Source organism: Trichoplusia ni, chromosome 20 (assembly GCF_003590095.1).
Source record: "Trichoplusia ni isolate ovarian cell line Hi5 chromosome 20, tn1, whole genome shotgun sequence".
Taxonomy (NCBI): Eukaryota; Metazoa; Arthropoda; class Insecta; order Lepidoptera; family Noctuidae; genus Trichoplusia; species Trichoplusia ni.
Window position 1 is genome coordinate 6706916 of NC_039497.1, and position 23014 is coordinate 6729929.

General features: G+C 33.8%; 1 protein-coding gene across 1 annotated transcript in view; it reads right to left on the reverse strand.

Annotated features, from left to right (window-relative positions):
- LOC113503687 (pinopsin-like) overlaps window positions 1-12658 on the reverse strand; it is a 112797-nt gene extending 100139 nt beyond the window's left edge. Inside the window, exon 1 of the mRNA XM_026885747.1 lies at window positions 12325-12658. The gene's annotated coding sequence lies outside the window, so the exon portion shown is untranslated. The remainder of the gene's footprint in view (window positions 1-12324) is intronic.
- Window positions 12659-23014: the final 10356 nt, after the last annotated feature.

The following is a 23014-nucleotide window of genomic DNA, read 5'->3' on the forward strand; positions in this document are numbered from 1 at the left end:
ACAACTCCTGTCGTTTCACTATAATGCTCATTTTTGTACTTTCGTCTATTATATTTAAATATCTTGTTCCCTTTCACACGGTTACACAAGAGGCTGATATACTTTATCGATATAGACTTCGTCCGATGATATTATATACGCTAAATGCAGGTTTGATATGAACGTCGAAATACAGATATTGAATGATTGATGGTATGGTATGGCTTTGACGTTTGACAAAGCTGCGTTTAACACCCATATAGAGAAAGGCTTTTGTTAAAAAAATGGATGCTTGAATAAAATAGATGGAACTAGCTGTGCTTTGTTATGGCATACGCGTATTAATAGCAATGATGTTAACTCAGGGTCCCTTCCTCCGGGTAAAACACAATGGACTTAAATCCTGGCTGATCGCATGTCGTGGAGATGTGTTGGACTCTCTCCAAATCACCTGGCATTCCGGGTGACTCCGGATGACGGGATACCCTCCTTGCCACTTTCAGACCTGACCTTATGATGGCCGCAGGTCTTTCCAGGATGAGCCATTAAGACGTATCACACTTTATACAAATTAGTTTCCTTGGTTTACTTTGAAAATACAACAAAGTTTTGCCAATAATTCTGGCGGTTGCATTGCGAAAATGCAAGTAAATTTTTCCAATAGAAATATGAAGTAACTTGTAGAGAAATTACGTTTCTTTGAGCGCCAACGCTGATCAGAGAACTCGAATTGCATCAATATGTCAAAGTCACGTCACTTGTGGTTTTCTAGTCGTGACTAAAATGCGATGTTACATTTTCTGAAAAAAAAGACTAGAAAATACGTTTTCAGGTACTCAATCACTTGATATTTCCATCAAACGTCATTATTTGCGTAAGATAATGATTAGTTGGTAATGGTGACGTGGAATATTATGACCTACTTGTTTGCTGCGGCTCTGGTCGATTGGTCAAAAACCACATTGTATAGTATGATTATACAAGTGTGAAACTTGGGTGATTGTTCATTCAAGAACTCCATTTATCTACTTTGTAATCTAATTAATCTATTTTGTACTCTCAATGTCAGTTTTTATTCATTAAGGAGATCCACTTATGGAGTCCACTGTCCTTTTTTAAAGTGAGATCGTCGGTCTTAAACAGCTGCAATAGACAATAAAACTTACTAAATGAAGTAGTGGTAGTCTCTCTTTAAGATACAAAAAGACAATCTATACAGTCCTGGCTTTATAATTCGCGTAAATCGTAAATCGTCCATTTCCATTTCAATTGTGGGTGTTTTCTACAGTTAAGATCTCTTTTCTCGCGTCTATTATACGAACCCCGAAACTGAACACCAAGGATAGACTAAAATCCTCAATGGAGTTTATAATTGTGTTTAAAAACGTGCCGTTCCGAGAAATGTGGAACCTTAAACGAATTTCAGAAGCTCGGTTACGTCAAGGCCACGTTACGTAGTACTCGCTTCTCGTAGAGTACAATGTATGAATGTGGATGAGGTCATACACTTATCCGGCTATTTTTTCCCTTAATCTCTATTGGACACTTAAGAGAGGAGGAAAGTTAAATTTGGGGTAGGCAGGGGTTAAAAACATACAACGGTATTAAATAGGTGTCATAAATAATAGGTACAATTGTATCTGACATTTTTCTGGAAGCAATCAGGCGAATGACCAGACGGCGACAAGTCAAAACTTACTCGGTCTCAAAAATAACTTTTAAAAAATATTGTATTTTTAGACAACCTCGAAATTTTACTGTTATTGATTCTGTTTCCATATTATTAAAAACAAAAACATCTTGAACTTGAAGTAGGTAGTTGTTGTAGTTGCAAGTATAAAAATTAGTTTATCTATAAAAAATAATCTAAATTAGTCTTTCATAATTTAGAATAAAGAAAACTTTTCTTTACATTTGGAGTTAAGTTACAAAATACAATAATATCTTAATTATCTTTGGAGGTCTCACTTAATTAGTATTCAGTCCAAGTCCAAATGTGCCTACCTATAAGCTTCGAAAACTCATAAAACTTGTGACGTAACACACCAAAATTCTATGGACCCTATTACAGAAGCCATTTACAGACAAAATCAATTTGATTCCTGTATAATATCCGTACAGTCTTCCACAGAGATTGTGATGGAGACATACAAAACTCAATCTTATTGCGTGCACTTAAAGTCGCTGTTTCTATCGAAGTGGAGCGGTTGATTGTATTAATATTTGTTTACAATTCATTTGATAAATTACGACACAGAATCGTCCTATGGCTTTAAGGAAGATTACGTTTGTAATTAATTGGTTGTTTGGTACCTTTCCCTGTTCGGTAAGGAGGGCTCTTTGACAGCCAAAGAGCAGTGAAACTGAGTTTGACTGACATCTACATAGAGCTGCGAGTATACTGGGCATCAGCCTAGCATCATCAGCACCAGTCATTAACCATAACAACTTGGGTTGTTACAATGAAAACATTACAATGCAATACACAAAATAAATATTGAAGTGGCCAGCAACGTTATTTCTAAGTGACGTCACACGAGAATTCATCGTTATCATTTTTGGTTTATGCGAAAAACAAAAGAAGTTGTTTTCGATATTTTTAAGAAATTTATCTGACGAACTAAGTAAGGTGCAGTAGAAATGTTACTATAGGTGCCGCCTGTTACCTACGCGCTCTTTTGCGTTTTTACATTCAATACTTTAACAAAGATAAATTTTCGAAAAAGTAGCTCCAAAAGTGTAGAAAAGGTTCCAAAATTTCCTTGATATCTTTTACCAAGAAAGGATTCTTACAAGTTGAGTCCTTGCAATAACAAAAATAGAATCAACTTTTCTTTAGAAAATCTCATACAAAATGAATATTTTGCATCAGAGTATTACTTTTTTAAATAAAAATACCGCAGAAGAGATTTTTTTGCAGCATTTCAATAGTTTTTTACATTTCGCATTCCAGGCACAACGTTTCAAGCAATTTAAAGTGAATAGTCGCGAGTTGCTTTTGACAAGTCACAATTAGTTTAGTAAAAGAAAAACTAGGTTCATAGTTTTCTGTTGCGACTCGTTTTTAACTTAATAATTAAAGCATTAAGGTACTATTTGTGCATCCCTTTTATAGTATTCCTAGCTCAAAGAGTAGAAATGGAGTCCTATTACACCTCTGTATGTCCGTTAGTTATCAGGGTATATATAAGGAATCGCTATTACAGGGCGATTGATATTTTCACAGATAGCATATTGTTGATGCCGCTATAATAACGAATTTAAGTCGAATCGACTTACAGTTACATTGTTATGGTCATAAATTTGTGTTATCGAAGGGATGTCGAATTTTTTAGGCCTACTTGTAAGAGACCGGTTTTGTCTTTGACTGGTTTTTCTTTAGTTTCAAAAAAGGCGAAATGAGTATAATGGGGTTTTGTTTGTGTAATGTGTGTTGGTCGATAAGGCAACTCTAATTAGTAGCCAAATTACGCTCCCAATATATACATGATATATTATATTATAATAAATTTAACTAATAATATAACAAAACCTTGTACCTACATATTAATTATCACATCATATCCCGAATAACGTGATATAGGATCAATTTTTGTGCAAATTAAATGAAGAGAAAATTATATTGTTTAAATTTGAAGTTTTTTTTACAATGTTAATTATGTAAAAGTTCCTAAAAACAGACTGGCTTTATTGACCGCTTACGCAACCTAGTACCCAATAATTTCAATCTAAATTCCTAGTAATGTCAGTCGGTCATATTTGCTGGTATCTCACTAAACCACATAAAATATCGATATATAAACACATCCGAGATTCTTTCATTATATTTTTATTAAAATACTCGCAGGAATTCGCTCATAAATATGACCAAACAACCTTTGTCCAAAAAATTGGGGAAAATATTTGTCCAATATACCGTATGTACCGTCCTTTCTCTGTAGGTAGCTTGAAAATATAAGGTATTAAATTGTTATGTTTATATTCATAAAACTCGAAAGTGGGTGGTATAAAACTTCTTTCTCAATTCCCACATTGGGTTTAGGTAATAGCTAATATATAAAATGCTCTTACTACTTCTCTTGCTCATACTATGCTTATTTATTTAATTATCACACTAATCTACCATTACAGGGTACTTAACCTAATGCGGTAGCTAGAACTAAACAAAGGTCTAAGTATTTATGTGAACTAGGGTTTCAAAGATTAAATTATTATGCACATAATTGCAGGTCTAAATTCCAGCAACTGTTTTAATATGTTTATGCTATTGTCTAATGTGTTTTCTACACTATATTAGGCAACTTTTTGGTTATTCTTATTTTCATTCTGAAAAATTGTGAATAAAGACTGACAAGTAGGTACATAATTTATATGGTTTGTGGCTTTATACTAGATTAAGTGTACCCGACAATAGCTTTAACGGGTTCGAGACAAATGTAAAAAAATGAGCATGTATCTTCTCATTTTAGTAGATTTGTTTTTAATTATGTGATCCTTACGCATCATCCTTAATCATTCAAATAGGTACATATTAATTATTCCTCTTCAATAATTCACACTTATCATGTGGTCGTGGTGTGTGAACATAGTAGTCGATCGTGGTTTTTTTATAATTCCGATATATGCCCACGACCTATTGGCGTTTGTTCAAATCATTAGGGATTCATCCGCAGAAAAAAAAGTCCTTTCTTTTTCTCTCGTAATTAATTTAGATCGGCGTCTATCTGTTGTTTGTTCCGTTCTCGAATGTAAATGATTGTTGTTAAACAAAAAATAATTATTTTCTCATTGAAATATTTCTGATATTAGATTTTTATTGTAAACAATAAATCCAATAAGAAATTAACTGATGAATGTAAATAATTCTTCTGTTTTTTCAGGTTTTATAATTTTGTTTACAACCATTATTAAAACATTTACAACCTAGATAATAAATACACTTAAAAACAAAAACAATAATTACGATAAAGCATCAAAAAATCATCGGCATTGCTGCCGGCTGGGAGTGTGCCCAAAAGGCTGTTAATCAAGAAATTCTTCTTTTAATTTGTATGTGTCTGAAGTTCTGCTAAACGCCTACCTGACCTGATTTTTTGTGGTACTTTGGACGATTTAGATTCACAAGTCAGCCCGGCTGTTCGAAGTTCATTGGATCAGCTAGTTATGGTAATATATAGTAGAATTTTCGCCGGCAGATAAATCTATCAGCCAAATACACACGTACATCATAGTGTGTCATTTATAGTTTTGGTTTGCAGTAAACAGGCCAAGTTGTTTGGCAGCGTCACTGAAAATAGTGAAGATTTTTAAATCAATATTAGAGGACGATATTAAAAGAATAAAATATCTCCCATAAAAATATATGAACATACATAATATAGTGAATTATTTGTTATTTCATTTATTTCATTTACCACTAACTCTAATACTCTCGCCACCTAATTAAAATCTTAGTTTATTTACCCACTTAAAATAAAGATGTGATAAAAATCTGTCAAGTGCAAGTAGGATTCGCGACACTGGGTTCCGTATAATAAAATAAAATGATCCGCAAAGAATTGTCGCCCATTTGGTATTTTATTGTTTGTTGTTAGAACTAGAACAAAAATACATAATCTATGTTAATTTCAGCTGTCTGTTATGGTTTATGAGAAACAGCCTGATGACAGAAGGACGGACAGGCAAATAGACAGCGGAGCTTAAACTATAGGGGTTCATTTTTAATTTTATGGGACGGAACCCTAAAAACGAACGCTTACGGATCTTGGTAATTTACTTTTTCAAGGAAATGACGTCATCAATTGTAATAAACGTCGGGGTTTTCGTGTTAAAATATTAATTTCGTCATCACAACGAAAACACGAAATAAAATAATGTTTTTCATTTGTTTTTATCTCATTAAAGTAGAGTACTTTGCACAGAGTGCGGGTACTCGAAAATTAAACATTACTTATAAATATTTTGGGCATTTTATGACTTTTTCAGCCGTTTGGTGTAGCTTGGTTATAACTTCAAGTTGAAATATGATTACGTTTTTAATTATTTATTAATTCGTCGTAGGCTCTGCAGATAAAGTTGTTAATAGCGGCTTTTGCTTTAGAGTTAAGCTCACTTAAACAGTGTCGGGATAAACTTTCGGTTTCATGTAAGGATTGCAGGACGTTGCAAGTTCGATCCTAACTTTTTTTGTATTCTAAGATACCTTTTACAAGCGGTGAAGGATAGTATCATGAGGAAACCTGGATTACTAATATTGGTATGCCCAAAATACAGTGAGAAGTGAGTTGGGGAAAAATCCCAAAGATACAGTAAAAAAGCGTGGTATTAAATGCTTAAACCTTTCCAGCCGTGGGGCTAGCAGAAGAGGCCTGTGCCCAGCCCAGGTGGGGTGTGCATATGTTTGTATTATATCACAAACAAATGCCTTATTATTAAATATATTATTGCTATGCAAGCAATATTTGAAAAGCAAACAAATGACTAAAATACATTGAATGTAAAAAGCATGATAACAAACATGGATGAAATTTCTCGTAATTTAGACATACGTCAAGGTGGAGAATCCAATCCAGCATCAGACATAAAAGTACAATTTTATTTAGAACCCTTATAGAATCCATAAGGAATCAGAAATATCCGAAAAGAAATCACTTTAATATCGAACAATGTCATCCTTCAACGCTATCCCAATTTATGACTTTGCGATCCGATATTTTCCTCACCCAGGTCTCGTATTTTCTTTAATATACTTGCTACATTGTACTTAATAAGAAATAAGGGTTGATAGGTCCTGAAAATATTGTATTCGACGGAAAAAATCCAAACTTAATTGCCTTGCAGACCAACTCTTGTAACATAATAAAAGTGAAATTCTTAGCATTTCAAGCTTCAAGCGATAACACTGATTGAAAATTATTCTACTTTTTAACCTTCGAGGCAAAAAGAGGGATAGTTAAAAGTCTGGATGCGAGGAGTCGAAGATAGATCTCGATGGCGTGCAATTCTGGAGGCCTATGCCCAGCAATGGACGAATATGGACTGATGCTGATGATGATGATGATAAGTTTGACATGTGTCAGTCTATTTGTCTTTCTGTAACATCATAGCTACCGACCGAAGAGAGCGCTTTAATGTTGTTTGTTTTGTACAGAAGATGAATTATGTGCGTGTGTCCTGACATGTTTCATAGAAATCAGTTAAAACATTCACAAGTTGTGGGGGGTGCAATTTAAGATGAATGAACAAATGTCGGCAATATGCTTGAGAGGGACTGAAATGAAAGGGGACTGAAATAAAATATTTATGCCTTAATCAAGAGAGTTTATAGCTTCGTTTGATAACAAAATTAGGTGGTGTGTTATCGTCCGGGGTATTTTATTTGTTTGATTTTATCGTCAGGTCAAAAGTACACTTAATTTTACTTGCTACCTTAAAAATTATTGTATTTTATATAGTTACATTTCTGTTACATGTCGTGTGTCATCAAACATTTGAACGATTCCATCAGAATTTGGGACTATAAAAATGATGGATAGTTGGAAAAGATTATTTATTATGCAACAAAAGGAAAACTAAGTGACAACATTCGACATCGCGCAATAAATTTCAAGTATCCTATGAGTAATTCTTCCTTAGCAACAGATGCCCGAAAAGAATAAACTAAGACATTTTCGTGATCTCGTTTTTATTCCCACTTGTCATTGTAAAATGAATTATGAATAAAATAAAGTACAAGCAGACAAGTTTGTAAATTATACGTGAACAACGATTCTTGAGATATAAATCTCATGAAATATGTTATTGTTTTGACACAATATTCTTTTTATTATATCCCCAAAAGACGAGAATTGCATGCTAAAATTGTACTCTTCATTTTTTGATAATTTTCTTTCCCTTTCTTTTTTCTTATAAGACCTTGACTTGTAGTAAATTCTCTGATAAACAGCTACATTTCTCCGAACGCTGAAGTTATTGCTTACTAAGTATAAATATATAATTTACAAGTCAAATCATGCTAAAAATAAAAATATTTATCGTAAAGTAATATAGCACGAAAGACAAGAAAATAAGCCTAAGTCAAGTTTTTTTGAATCAAAATAGATCTTATTAGTCTTTTTTAATATTACACTATTTGGGCAGCTTTATAATTACCAACCGACAAGTAGGGTTAAGTCATTACCTCCATAGCAAAAAATCACGAAAATAGATCCATCTTTTTGAGTTCAAACTGTTACAAACATACAAACTTTTATTTTAATCACATCAGAAAGGTTTGATTTAATATATATTTTAAATATCTGACTCAGTTTTCCTGTTACATTTTTACCTTAGTCTTCCAACTTCATAAAAAAGACAAAAACAAAAGTTAGAAGGAGTCTCGAGTGTTTTATTCGATTGTCTCCGAACCCACAGCGAAATCGATCCAAGATTGAAAACTCCCAAGTTTTATCAGAAGTGAAACGAAAGGAGGAAGTTCGTTCCTCTTGACGTTTGTTATTCAATCATGTCTCGAACTTAAGCGATTGTGGTTTTACTATGTTCTTATAGTTCTCGACTTTGTTTCTGGTTTTGATATTTTCTTTAGGAATTAATGCCTTTTCAAGTGCTGATGTTATTCATGATATATCTATAGAGGTCTCATAACGACATTTAGGATTAAGGTAAGTAGTGCATACAATTGTATGTGGATAAATTGCGGCTATGGAATATGGAACATATATCATTAAATACAAAAATTTTGTACCTATTATGTTTTCTCTGAAATTTCTTTGAATCGATTATCTTCTTTTATTCAAACTAACTCGAAAATCTTTGATATAATAACTTTCGTGTAACAAAACAAAATATCAATAGCCTACAAGAAGAACAGGTGACCTTTAACAAAAAAAAACACCATAACTACTCTTATTACCTAAGACCTGTTGACCTAAAACAATATCACTCCGAGATCCAAGATCCGAGATCCGATGGCTCAAGGCCATCAAAAAACTTTCCACATAAGTCTCAGCTAGCAAACTTCAGACAATCTCTAGCTCGTTAATAATAATCAAAATGTCCAAAGTCAACTGAACCTTTAATCTTTATTATAGGCAAAAGGTAGTTCGCTAATGTCCCCAAATCCATGGGGTCATCACCCATGGGATTCAGTCTACACGCGAGAAACGTCTTAAGTAATGAAGAATCTCAATCACTTTTATTTACTCAATCTAAGAGCATTCGATCGCATGTCTACGTTTACAACCTTGCTGGGTATAACGCTGGATGTACGGCTAATAAACGGCAACAAATTTATAATTGTAAGATTATCTAACTAGCTGTTGCCCGCAGGTCCGCCCGCTGCAAATCGAAAATGATCTAATAGGAACATTAAATCGGGATAAAAACTATGTGGGTAACATGCACGTCAACTGTACGGATAGCCGAGTGGTGGAGGTCATCACGCCCCACGTTGCGCGACGCGCGACGTGTCGCGGCTTCGATCCCCGCGTAGGACGAGCATTTGTGTGATCCACGAATGCTTGTTCTGAGTCTGGGTATCTTTGTGCATGTGAATTCTAGTTTGTGAAACCCCCCGCGACAAAAGAAAATACAAGGTATCTAATAAAGAATATGACATAGATACAAGATACGCGCTAAACACATAACCCTCCTGGCAGTCGGGTAAAAAATAAATAAGAAGTTTTGTTTAAATGAGTTCAGTGATTTTTGCGTGAAAGAAGCACAAACATCCATAAATACAAACTTTCGCGTATATAATAATAATAATAAATGCGGACAACATCACATACATTGTTCTGAACCCAAAGTAAGTTGCTAAAGCACTTGTGTTATGGAATTCAGATACAACGAAGGTACTACAAACACCCAGACCTGAGACAATGTAGAAATGTTAATTTTTACATTGACCCGACCGGGGATCGAACCCGGGACCTCAGAGCTAGCAACACCTTGAAACCGGCGCGTAGGCCACTCGACCACGGAGGTCGTCAATACGACGATAATATTTGTAGGATTTAAATTGTTTTATGAGGAAACAATTGTGGTTGATTTAAGATTCAGGACAGTAAGGTATCGTGACTATTAATGTTAATTTTATCGTCAAATCACTGTTACCGTTTAAATCAAATAGATTAAAACACAGAACCAGCTATCTTATCACGCAAATCTTTAGAGAACTAACAGATCGCCCATTGTTTTACAAACTATACTCAATTCTAATAAAATTAAGGAATCTAGGAGGGGTATAATGTTTTCCTCTTTAAACGCGTTCAGAACGTTAATATAATTAACAGTTTCTCGATAATTAGCTGATCCATTTACGGAAGGAAAATTAATTAATCAAATCTGATAAGAGCATTATATTATAATACCTGTATGCTATCATTTATATATATATATATATATATATACTAATATATAAAGCTGAAGAGTTTGTTTGTTTGTTTGAACGCGGTATTCTCAGGAACTACTGGTTCAAATTAAAAAAATATTTTTGTGTTGAATAGACCATTCATCGAGGAAGGTTGTAGGGTATATATACCATCACGCTGCGACTAATAGGAGCGAAGATACAATGGAAAATGTGGATAAAACAGGGCAGGTATAAATCATAACTTAAATCTTCTAACCGCGCGGACGAAGTCGCAGGCAACAGCTAGTGTTTATATAGAATCGACAGAAAACTAGACCACTTCAAACTTACAACTGTTATGATAAATGAAATCTGCTCTACGAGGTTCTGCTCGCGTTCTATTTTTATGTAAGTTGTTAGACAAAAAAACAAACCCAGATTGTTTTATTTTCAATCTATACTAATATATAAAACTGGAGAGTTTGTTTGTTTGTTTGAACGCGCTAATCTCAGGAACTACTGATTCAAATTGAAAAATTATTTCTATGTTGAATAGGCCATTCATCGAGGAAGGTCTAGGCTTTAGCTTTAGGCTATATACCATCACGCGGCGGCTAATAAGAGCGAAGATACAACGGAAAATGTGAAAAAAATAAGGTATACATCATTACCTATGTCTTCTAACCACGCGGACGAAGTCGCGGGCAACAGCTAGTTTTTAATAAAATAATAAATGGGGTATAGTATAGTAACGATTTGTAACAGCCAATCAAAGTAGGCTGGACTGATAGAATGATAAATTATATTAACTTGAACACACTACAAAGATTAATTGATCTGACCTTATTTGTATATCTGTACTAGCACATAAAATATGTCAGGCTAAGGGAGGTTCTTAAATTGGAAATTGTGAAAAATGAAATATTCTCATTGTTATATGAGTCAAAACATCTGACTATGAGATATCTCTCTGAACTAAGTCGTGTACAAAATGTAGGTTTAAACCAGGTATCTTTGAATTCAAGATATTTGTCAACTATCAAATGCTTAGGGCTAATACCAGAAATTAGATGGTGTCAATTATGGTCTAGCCTAAGGATATTCGTATCGTATTAGTAACATTTTAATCCTATTCCCATTTATTTATCGTTTATTGTAAATAGCAAAATTGGGGCCCAAGTCACCTGATGCAGCACTAATAATCGGGAAAATTTCAATTCAATTCTTAGATTCGGACTTTTTCTAATTTGTTCAACATTCAGATTCCCTAAGCTCTGTTGAAAAGAGGTTTTAATTTTGATCGCCTGATCTTCAGCCGTTAAACGCAATGAGCTGCAAACAACCGACTGCGATTTATTGCTATACCTTCTTCGTATAACAATAGGCCTTGCAATAAATTTCTAGGTCAAATCAAACTTCTAGACTATAATTTGCGACCTTGGTTATTTTATAGGAAGTATACATAGGTAGTAAGGTGGTAAATATTTAGTGTACTGTACTTAATACTAGATTTTAAATGATTTGTATATGAAAAACGGTCTTCATTATAATGTAAAGCTAAGTCCGAAAAATTACGTACTTCGATAACCTATATTTTTTTTTAATCACAACTATTTAATTTAACGTCTTTTTGGTGTATTAAAACCATTGTAGGTCATTGGAGGGAAAGCACGACATAATCGATTTCAATTATCCACCCGAATATAAAAAAAATATATTGCTTCTGGTAACGGCTTTGATTCTATTAACTGATTTCAAATTCTAGCTACTACGAACAAATTACTGTAGGTTTAATTACGAATTGCCAATTCTTTGAAATTATGAAATTAGTAGTCTATTATTATTTCTAAGGATTTCTTGTCATGTTGTATATTCTTGAAATTAAATTGATGAACGTTAAAAAAATATTACTTCCGTATCAATTTAGTTCCGGTAAATAAAAATAAATTTGAATTGAATAAAAATGAGGATATTAAAATATCGTAAAAACTCACCTAAAACATAGTCATCCACATAAAACCAGAACAAACACTTCAAACTGAACATTCATACAGAAAAGAACTTGATAAAATATTACGAGTAACTAAGTACAATTTGATATCACTGGGAACGCAGGACGTCCGTCAGGGGCGGCGCGTTACGCGATACTGGCCGAAAAGGGGTTGCCAATCTTATATATAACCCCTGAAATGTCTGTTGCAACAACCTGTTGGGATAATTTGAAGGGAATAAAACTTTTTATGGCTGCCAGTAGGGAGTGTTGAAATTCCTTTGCCGAAAAAAGGAAAAAGTTAAAAATTTCCGCGGAAACACGTGATTATGGTTAACTTTTTTAGAATTTGTTTATATATTTGTATTGTTTGGTTCATGTTGGATCATGTTTTAGCAGGTGATCGGATATTATACGGCTTTGAATTACTACACTTTTTTCTTAGCTTAGTCTTTGAGAATTGCAGCTATCTAGATACTTCAAAAGATATAGTCACAACATATTATATTTTTTCTTAAAATTACGTTAATTTTGAATCTTAATAGAATAAAACGTATCTTTTTCATATCGTATTCTCAATGTAAATCGGGGTTCAATTAGGATAGTAAAACAGACGAAGTAGATGCTAAATATTCAGAAACGACTGCATAGTTATTTTTATAGTTATTAGTTTTAAATATATCGCGGCATAGAATAAAAAAAAAATCGTATTACAAAATATTTTTAAAGCTAATGGTCCTTTTGAGTGGAAAGCCACGATTAGTGGTGATGGTGTGGTGATTACTGCATTTTGTGTTATTATTCAAAGAATAAACTCACCAATCTTTGACTTTGACAGATAGCCAAATGGCATTGAGTGTAAAGACCCACTTGCCAAACATGCAGTCGCCGGTTTGATGCCCGCGTACAACAAACTTTTGCGTAATCTTCTTTTTTTGAGCTATGGTAATGTGACTTCAATGGTTGTTAAACCCTTGCATGTTGCATGGATTAAATTCCTTCCATTTTATAAAAAAAAAAATAAGAATTCATTTATGAACGGTGCCGTTAACATTGATCATTAATATACTTTTTCAGGAGTGTGTTATTTAACAGTAATTCAAAAGTTAACCGTCTTCCATGATTAATTATTTTTATTTTTTAAATTTGTGAAAAGTCAAAAAGACTATCCGCTAAAGGTTTTTTAATAAATGTAGCATACAATGTTCCTCCTTCATTGGTAACATTATCTATTATTATAAGTACTCTTAATTAAAATTATTATGTTCTTTCTCGTTTTTATCGTAGATCATTTTACAATTTTATTGATAAAATATTTACTTCGATAACGTTACAATTTCATTATGGATATTTAATTTATCGTTAAAATACCTTAAAATACTTTAAAAATATTTTTCAATGTAATTATTTTGTCGAACAAAACACAATTCAAATCTCGTGTTTCAATTATTATAATTAAACAAACTTTGCCGTAATGTAAACAGTTATCCTAATTACGGTTCTTGTATTATGACCGTTGGAATACCAAGTCAGAGGTCCTAGATTCGAATGGCTCGAAGACTATGAATCCATGTTTATATTAGAAATAAATTAACAATTGGTAAAAATGTGAAGAAGACCTGTGAGAATAATTTAAGGGTGTCTAAGTGAAACTGAGCAGGCCACTTGGCCAGACGAAGTGACGGCAGGTGGACTAAGGCGGTGACAGAATGGTGGCCTAGACAAGGCAAAAGAAGCGTCGGTCGTCCGGGAGCAAGAAGAGTCGATGACATAATAAAGGTCTCGGGTCGAGTCTGGATGAGGCTATCACAGGACCTCAGAAATTGGCACGAGAAAGGGGAGGCCTATGCCCAGCAGTGGGAGGATAAAGGCTGTGGATGATGATGATGATGATGTCTAAGTGAAAGGCCTACCCGAAGATTTGACTGAAGACTGGTTGTCTTATTTGTTATGTTTAAACATACGTGAACACGAAGAGAACAGTCGATAAATAAAATCAGAATTCTAAAATGTGTAATTGTAGAGTTTAACATTTTTTTATTTCCCAGTCCCTATAATTCCACAAGTCATTGCAATCAGGACCCTTCTAAATCTCATAGTGTTAATAAACTTTTGTTTTTTACTGTACATACATTTTTAGTCCTCAACCATTTAATAAAACTTTTTCATGGCGTTTTTTGTTAAAAATAATTTCTTTCGAGATGTTTAGGGATTACTTTAATAACAATTTTTCCTTTGATGTCTTAAACGTGTTTAACGTTGGTTCGGTATCGTTGCGGCCATACGACTTTTTGCCAAGTTTTGTCGCTATTTAAACTTTCTGCGACTAAACGCGTGTTGTTGTCACGTGACTAGTGAAACCAGTAAAATTATGAAAATTTTGCAAGTTTTTGAAACTTTTTTTGGTCTCAAAGCTGGGTAAAGGGCCCTTCTAGTTTTTTATATATTTTTTTACAGTTTTCCTTCATGATAGATTCAGTTCTTTTTCAAGACAAAGACTAGGTACTCTACCATATCTTTACTGTTGTATGAACCAATCGGGTATTTACCTGAAAAATCAAAATAGTCTGTCGGATAGATTTCCGTATTTTTGTAACTTAAAGAAGAAATGAAGATGACATAGTAACTTGAAATCTCTTGTGACGTCACTTATTTGTACACTTTTACCGACGACTGACTTTAATTTTCCACTTCAAAACATTTCACCACTTGTGATGCGTTTTACCTTTTTACTTAAATGAATTTAATAAAATATTTTTTTTCTCATTTGTAAATAAATTCTACAATGCCCAAGCAAGGAAAGGTGTAAATCCTCTAAATATTCTCCTAAATCTCATACGATCAGTCTTACCCTATTTAACGAGATGTCGGCAAAATCTTTTTAACCGCGGCATCTTGGCTATCAGATTAACCTGTCCACATTCTATCCACATCTGTGGTCAAATCTCGTAGAAAAAGTTATTAAGGCAGGGATGTAGTTGAAGCGTGACGGTGATCAGCACTGCACGTAATGACATCTTGCTTATTACCGGCTGCAGTTCTGGTTGAAGGTCTCATGGTACAGGCCAAGCTGTCGCATTTGGTGCAGTGCATCAACTGATGTAAATGTTAAGTGTCTGCAGTGTAATATTTACCGGTTCTTCGTATAGCCTACTTGCGAGAGAATATATTTCTAAAGTGATTATAAGGTTTGTCAGAGAATACTTGCAATTATGTCATAGTTTAAATTTTTTTGGCTTGTTAGCCCGGGATCCCTGGTCAATTTATGAAATTGATGACAATCAAGCTAACTTTCCGTGACTAAGTTTATTTTAAGGAGACGCTCAGGAATTTCCTGTACGAAACTTTGTGTCTGTTTCCTTTTTCTTATCTCCTGTCGCAGGTCTGCTGGCAGAAATTTCTTAATAAATAAGCAATATTTTCATTTTTATACTTGTTTTATTCCTTCAATGTTGTGTGTACATAAATAAATAAATCTAAATATATAAATATAAACTTTCGATAGCAGGTAGATAAGAGAGGCAGCGAGAATAAAATATGTCGACTTGATGTTTCTCAATATGTTCACCCCTATTACTTATAATCACTTGAAACTTTTACAAAATTATAAATTCAACACGACTAAACCAAAGCTATGAAAATGACACATTTTGCGAATTTCAAAATAGTTTCGAAAAAGTCACGCAGAACGGTTACTTCATATCTATTTTCGTTTTTGTCAAATATGCCTAAATGTTTCACGATAAACCAGTTTATTAAATGTTTCATATGAGCGTTAGAAAGTCGCAAAGTGTTCTCCATCCCTTATTCTTTATTAAGGTAAGCGCGTATTTTCCCTTTGTTGACATAATGAAGACACAAAAGGTTTTATAAAATACGTATTGCGGGTAATCCTGGATTAGTTTCAAGGGGATTTTATTACTAGCTATATATTGCAAGGATTTTCAGATATTGAGGTGTAGCTCGTAATATCTTCGAAGGCACGTGTATAAGGCGTAAAGGGCCGGTATAAAAGTTACTTGTCTTCGAGCGCTTACGATGACAAATCGTTGCAGCGTATCTGTTAAACAGCTGAGTCACTCATCTCAGCTGTCAAAAGGAATATCATTGATATATTTTTGAAGCTTTCTACTCGTTTTCTATTCCAGTGCAATGTAACATTGACTGGTTGACAGTGAAGCAAAACAGTCACATTCTTCCGAAAAGAAATATAACAGCTATAGACATCAACTTTAAATTTTAAGGTCCTTTGAATATTCTAGTGTTAGATTTTTTTATTCAAACTTGCTTGGGTTCTATAAAACTCTTAAGTAATATTTATTACGTTGTGGAATAGACGCCGCTCTCTGTGCTGTAATGCGCTCTCATACCACCAGTTCGTTTCTAGTATTTGTAGTTTTAAATTCAATATTTAATTTTCAATTTGGTATGATGAGGGGATTTCCGTATTATGCCGTCAGCTTAACGTATTATTTTCTACTCAGTGCCAATATTTTTTTGGCTAGGGTCCAAGATATTCTACCACTTCAGATTCGCTTGGTATCTTTGTAAGTATCTAAATAGGGATACTCAGGAATCTTCAGAAGGAGTTTAAAATGCCATTCGGCAAAGAAAAATAAATTAAAATAGTAAAAAAAAAATACACCAGTTCAATATGGAAAAAAACCGAACATTTTTGGGTAATGAAAACTTTAAAGATTTAATATTATGTCCCTTAAAGGGTTGCTATTTCGCAATATCAACATTTTTCTTCTTTAATTTGATATTTAAAACAATATACTTTTTGAGTGGCCAGTATCAGGTACTAAATGACGTCAAAGAATGTCTCCGTACAAATATTTGAAACGAGAACCACCGTCTCCATTCTACATTTGAAAATGACATCTACTAACATCTACCTGGGCAAAGATTAAGCTATCGTAAAAGCATGTAGGTATATTACTAAGATAATATGGTGGAATATAAAAAAAAGTATTTAATTTCTGTTTGAGGAGAGCGTTTATTGTTGAGAATATTAGAACAAAAAAATATTCTGGATGAAATTGATTCAGACTTACATGTACCTATAGCAAATCACTGACTCAGTTTTTGTCCATTGTCCTATATCTTTTTCCGCACAGTAAAAAATAAACATACATTCACCTCAATAATTTTCTTTTCTTGTAACTTCCTTCACTTTGAAATCCAAATCAGCCGTAAATAACATCACCGTTTTTCTTCTTCAAAGACGTGTCAGTTCTGTAAAGCAGCTACTTATCTCTTTCAGTACAGGATCAGCATACAAATTGCTATCATGTAGCAAAAGCCGAAGTACAAAACATTACCCCGTTGTTTCGAAACAAGGAAACTCATCCAATTCGTTTTAACTTCCTGAAATTGTCTGCGCAAAATTGTTACTGATTCATCGAGCGAAACAACTTTTTAAAGCAATATCAATAAGGTAATTAATGAACAGATAAATTCAACTCAATTTATACCACAGTACTTATAAAATTATGAATAAAATTGGCTGGCCAGATTACCAGTACGCTATTGGTCACTTTGTGCAATTGACGCGGTTTCGATCCCCACTGAGGTCAAGCGGTTGTGTGAGCCACAAATGTTTTAAGTAATTCTTAAAGTTTTCTGCTAATGGTTTGTAGTCGTAAAAGCTCCAAATAAAGGATATTTTTTTCTTCTTTCCGACTTTCACTTGTCGATCTTCGATACGTGTAAAGTCCTGACAACTGGCCTTATTACGGGATTCTGCGCTACCTAGTAAAACATATCTGATATTCGGACAAATTTGATTAAAACGGAAAACCGACCTCATTGCAGCTTGGGGTTTTATTATATTTTACATAAAGATAAGTAAAGTAAAACTCACATGTTTTATGAAACAAAACTAATAAAATCTTCTTTTTGCCTTTAAACGCGAAACGTGTTCGTAAATCTATTTATTCAGAACTACACGTTTTACTTTTAAAATTACGCTGCAAGTTTTCATTAATTAAAAATTGAAAAATGTTACGAAGAACTAGTACCATCTTCTTTATTATTTTAAAATTCAGAACATCCATCCTAATTAAAATCATATATTTTTAAGCGATTCCATAAAATTTTACGTTCTGGAAACGAAACACAACGATTGAAAGCGTTAATAAATGCAAGTACGCTCATCATTTAAAGAGTACAACTTTTAATGAAAATATTTTGTCCTGGAAAAAATCGGTAAAAATTTCAGGCCATGGAAGCAAAGGCACACAGCATGCATTGTAATATAACACCTCTTTCGACGATGATAATTGGCCTCATTAAAGTTCTTCGTCTAGGTTGTAGGGGCACTGGGGGACTTAAACCATCTCTTTATGGGGAAGCGAGCCAGCTACGACACAGGTATGAAGCTTGTTTAACTGAACTATGATTTAAGCATTAACCAGATCGCAAGCTGTTGTTATGTCGGCGGCATATACAGAATTGAGCGTTGTATTTACAACTGTAATATTTTTACTTTATGGTAAGTGGTATTTATTTCTGAGGGTTTGATAAAACCTTGTGTCGCAAGGATTCCCACAAACATTTAGGTCACATTTACAAATACACCTAGATTCAAGACAAGCATTTATGGATTTCAAAAAACTAGTCCTACGTGGCGATCAAAAATGCAACAAGTCGTAGTCGTGAAGTATTCAAAAAATCTGCATTAAGAAATGTTGCCGTCTTTGCCAAACAGCTTAAAATAATTTTATTCCAGTTGTAGTGGCAGAGCACTACACATTGCTGAGCGGCATGTCACTTCCACAGCCACACATTACTTTAAATAGTAAAAGACCCCTGTTCTGCATCAACCACCATTATCACCATAAAGTCATTTGCCACATCTGCGCAATATAATCTATGACCCAGTTGAATAGTTTTCAATTAAACGGAACTGCCGACTGCAGAGGCGAGTAATAACAGAACCACGATCTAAACAATAAGTAACAGACTTTTCAATACATATTGTGTTTATAATAACTTGTCTGGATATAGATTTATAGAATAATGTTTATCTATATTTAATGGAAAAAGGTTTTAGTTACGAGTGTGTTCGTATTGAAATGTCTGTTTGGTTTTCAACGTTTATGCAGTATTGCAAGAGATTTAGAAATTGAAGTTATTTTTAAATAAGTTTGTAGTAGATTATTGAAATTTTAATGGAACAGGTTTTTTTATGCGTCACTCGATTTTGGACTACAGTCAGACGTTTTATAGGGACGTAAAAAAAGTATGGTAGCATGTACTTCTGCATCAAATACAATTTGAAGTACAAATTGATAATTACCAAGTAGGAAAACAAACAGGTTAAATTGATTCGCTATAATGGCTTCTGCGTCTGGCAAATATTCTCATTAAGAATGCATCCTACTTCAAATTTTAATTCCGGCAATATTTAAAATGCTTGTATTACAAAAAATATCAACAAAATAACAACAAGAAGATTGTAATTAAAATGATTTACTCTTGAGTTAAAATAAGCAATTTAGATTAGTAGTTAGTTTGAGCTTGCAATTATGAAGTGTTTCTTGTGTAATTGCACTTGAAGCATAATTCATTTGAAAGATAGGTACTCTTATACAGATTAAGATATTGGTTTAAAGAATAAAGGTGAAGACGCTTGAGCCTCATAACATATTCAAGATAAAGTAAATATTCGACTACATTTGTGGGGCATACTAACTCTTGTAATGGAGGAGCTCGTGGCTAAGCGCATAAGTGAAACGCTCACAGGTTAAACTATGCTTGACGCGGTTGGTCCGTAGATAGGTGACCATCGGTGTCATAGCGAGTTCCTCCAAGTTTCGGAAGGCACGTTAAATTGTGGGTCCCGGCTGTTATTCCTACATCTTTGATAGTCGTTACAGGTAGTCAGAAGCTTGAAAAGTCTGACAACCAATCTAACCAAGGGGTATCGTATTGCCCAGGTAACTGGGTTAAGGAGGTCAGATAGGCAGCCGCTCCTTGTAAAACACTGGTACTCAGCTGAAACCGTTTAAACTGGTAGCCGACCCCAACATAGTTGGGAAAAGGCTAGGCCAATGATGACTAACTCTTGTAATGCGGACTCACAATTTGATGACGGTTTACTCAAGCGTATTTATCTAAACCCAGCCACTGTGTCAGTTTAAATTAAAATCAAGGATTAAAGATGTCTATTAGTTGCAAAACTAGTCGGACAATCTCGAAGTTATAGTCTTGAATTATTTATTTTCCGTTCCTTACATTTAAATTTATTGGACAATTTTCAAGCGTAAGAGCACATACTTATGAATGTTTTAGAGGAAGAATTAAGATTAACATGTTTTTTTTAAAGGCAGTTCGATCTTCCTGCCATCCGTGCAGCAATGTAATGAAGCAGAATCCAAATAATAATTATATTTCGATCCTGCGCAGTATGAACTTACCTTAAGAGAATACCAAGATATTTACGAAATTACTTTAAAAGAAAGGTGGTAAATAACTTTTGTAGATGCAATAATTTTATAGTGTTTTTGTTTATATTATTTTGTTAAAAATTAGGTCGAAGAAGTCGTTCTTCTTTGTACCTGGGAACTTAGGTAAATAAATAAAAGTCGGATCGTATTTTCTTATTTCTGAAGTTTTTATTGGATAGTTTTGTAGTGATCATTTTATTTATGTGTCTCTGGATATTTCTTACTTTGTATTTTTCATTTAGTTTTTGTTGTGTAAAAGAAATAAAAACTAATATACTTTACTAGCTGTTACCCGCGACTTCGTCCGCGTGATTAGAAAATAAGATATTTTCTCGTAATAATTCGTAGCCTATGTGTTAATCCAGGGTGTCAGCTAACTCCATACCAAATTTCATTCAAATCCATTCAGTAGTTTTTACGAGAAAGAGTAACAAGCATCCATACATCCATACTTACAAACTTTCGCCTTGATAATAGTAGTAGGATAGTTCAATCGTAAGTATTATTATTACATAGAAAACCTCATTTGATTATAGATCATGATTAATGAATTGACGAACAATCAATGTGATGTTATGTAATTGTGAATTTTAATTAAATTTGTACACTGTGTCCAGGTTATTTCTACGTAATAGTCAAGTCAGTACTTCTATTTAATTGCGTCGTTATTCCAAAGCACTAAGGTTGATTCTTGCAAAGCAACAACTCCTTTTGTTCGAATGACCATACCTTTTATCTGGCTTAAGTCAATTTTTGGCGAATGCATCCTTTTTGGGAACCGAACTCGGGAAACGCGAGTAATTGTCAATCACACTGTTCGATACTCTGCGGACGAATTCGACAAAAAGCATTCGTAGATACGGGGAATAAAGTAAACGTATAAGGTGATTTCAATTTCGGCTTGGAGATGTATTTATTTATTTTTCTTCATTCTTGCCTTTTGCCCCTTAACTCAGACATTAATATTTTTTACAGTACGGTTTGATCATTGAGTAGAATGAGTGTGATCCTCAAATACTTGATCTGAGAGTAGGTGTATTTGTGCATGTGAGTTGAGAGATCCCCATCGACACAAGGATGAAACTCCTCAGTGTTTTTGGTCTGACGAGGCCAGTTTTGAGATTTTGTTGCAGATGGCTTAAACAATTTACAGATACTTTATTTCTATTGTGGCAATAACAACAATTACTTAAAATGTTGATCAATACTGAGCACTATGCAGTCGTTACTGTATTATGTGACAGTAAATTTGTGGGTTGGTTACCCTCCAATTCCTTTTTATCAATTGTTTTCTTTAAGCTTTTGTTCGGAACTCTGATTCTTGTTCGTGGAGTGTGACTCGCACTTGTCCGGTCATTAAACGATATAAATTCGATGTCTTATATAAATTCGATGCTTAATAACTTTTGGTGCACTTTATTATACACGGTGATTTTTTAGTCGTCTTACAAAAGCAGCCCAGTTCATGTATCCGACGTAAAATACCCCTAGGCGCGATTATTATTATTTTATCATGAACTAAGATAATAAGTACGAAGAAAATTAAACAAGAGAAATCTGAAATATACTCTTAAAAATGATAAAATTGCCGCCGCCCGCGCCCCTCACCATTGTTACAAGGCTCGGACCGCGTTCGCAACAGAGCTGTGTTTCTAAAAAACTACGAATTGCATCATAATATTGAATAAAAAATGCATTTAATTTTTTTTAAATCTCATAAATAAATATTTTTTTATCATGAACGTGTTCTAGTCATTGGATACATGAACTGGGTTGCTTTTGTAAGACGACTAAAAAATCACGGTGTATAATGTATTAACAAAAAACCTGTTGGACAGAATATACATCTTTAAAAAGTCGCGTGATATGACACAATAAATACCAAATGCTTTTACTTGAGCATGCCTCCTTCAATCCTCATAGGAATTAAATAGGCTACACGTGTCTACTTGTAATCGACTAGGTACAAATAGGTTCAAATTATATTCATAGCCAGCTTCCATCATTAGTTTAGTCCATTTGTTGGGTTTGGCTTTCAGTTTAATCCGATGTAGCCAAGTGTTTCACAAGAGTGAATGCCTATCTGACCTCCTTGACCCTGGTTACCTGGGTAATACGCTCAGGAGAGAAACACATTATTTAGAATCGAAAACGCTTTACTCACAAAAAGTTGCTCTTGAAACTACTGGGTCACTTTCATATGCTAATCTTAATATCTAAGTAAAAAAGAATAATCTCTAA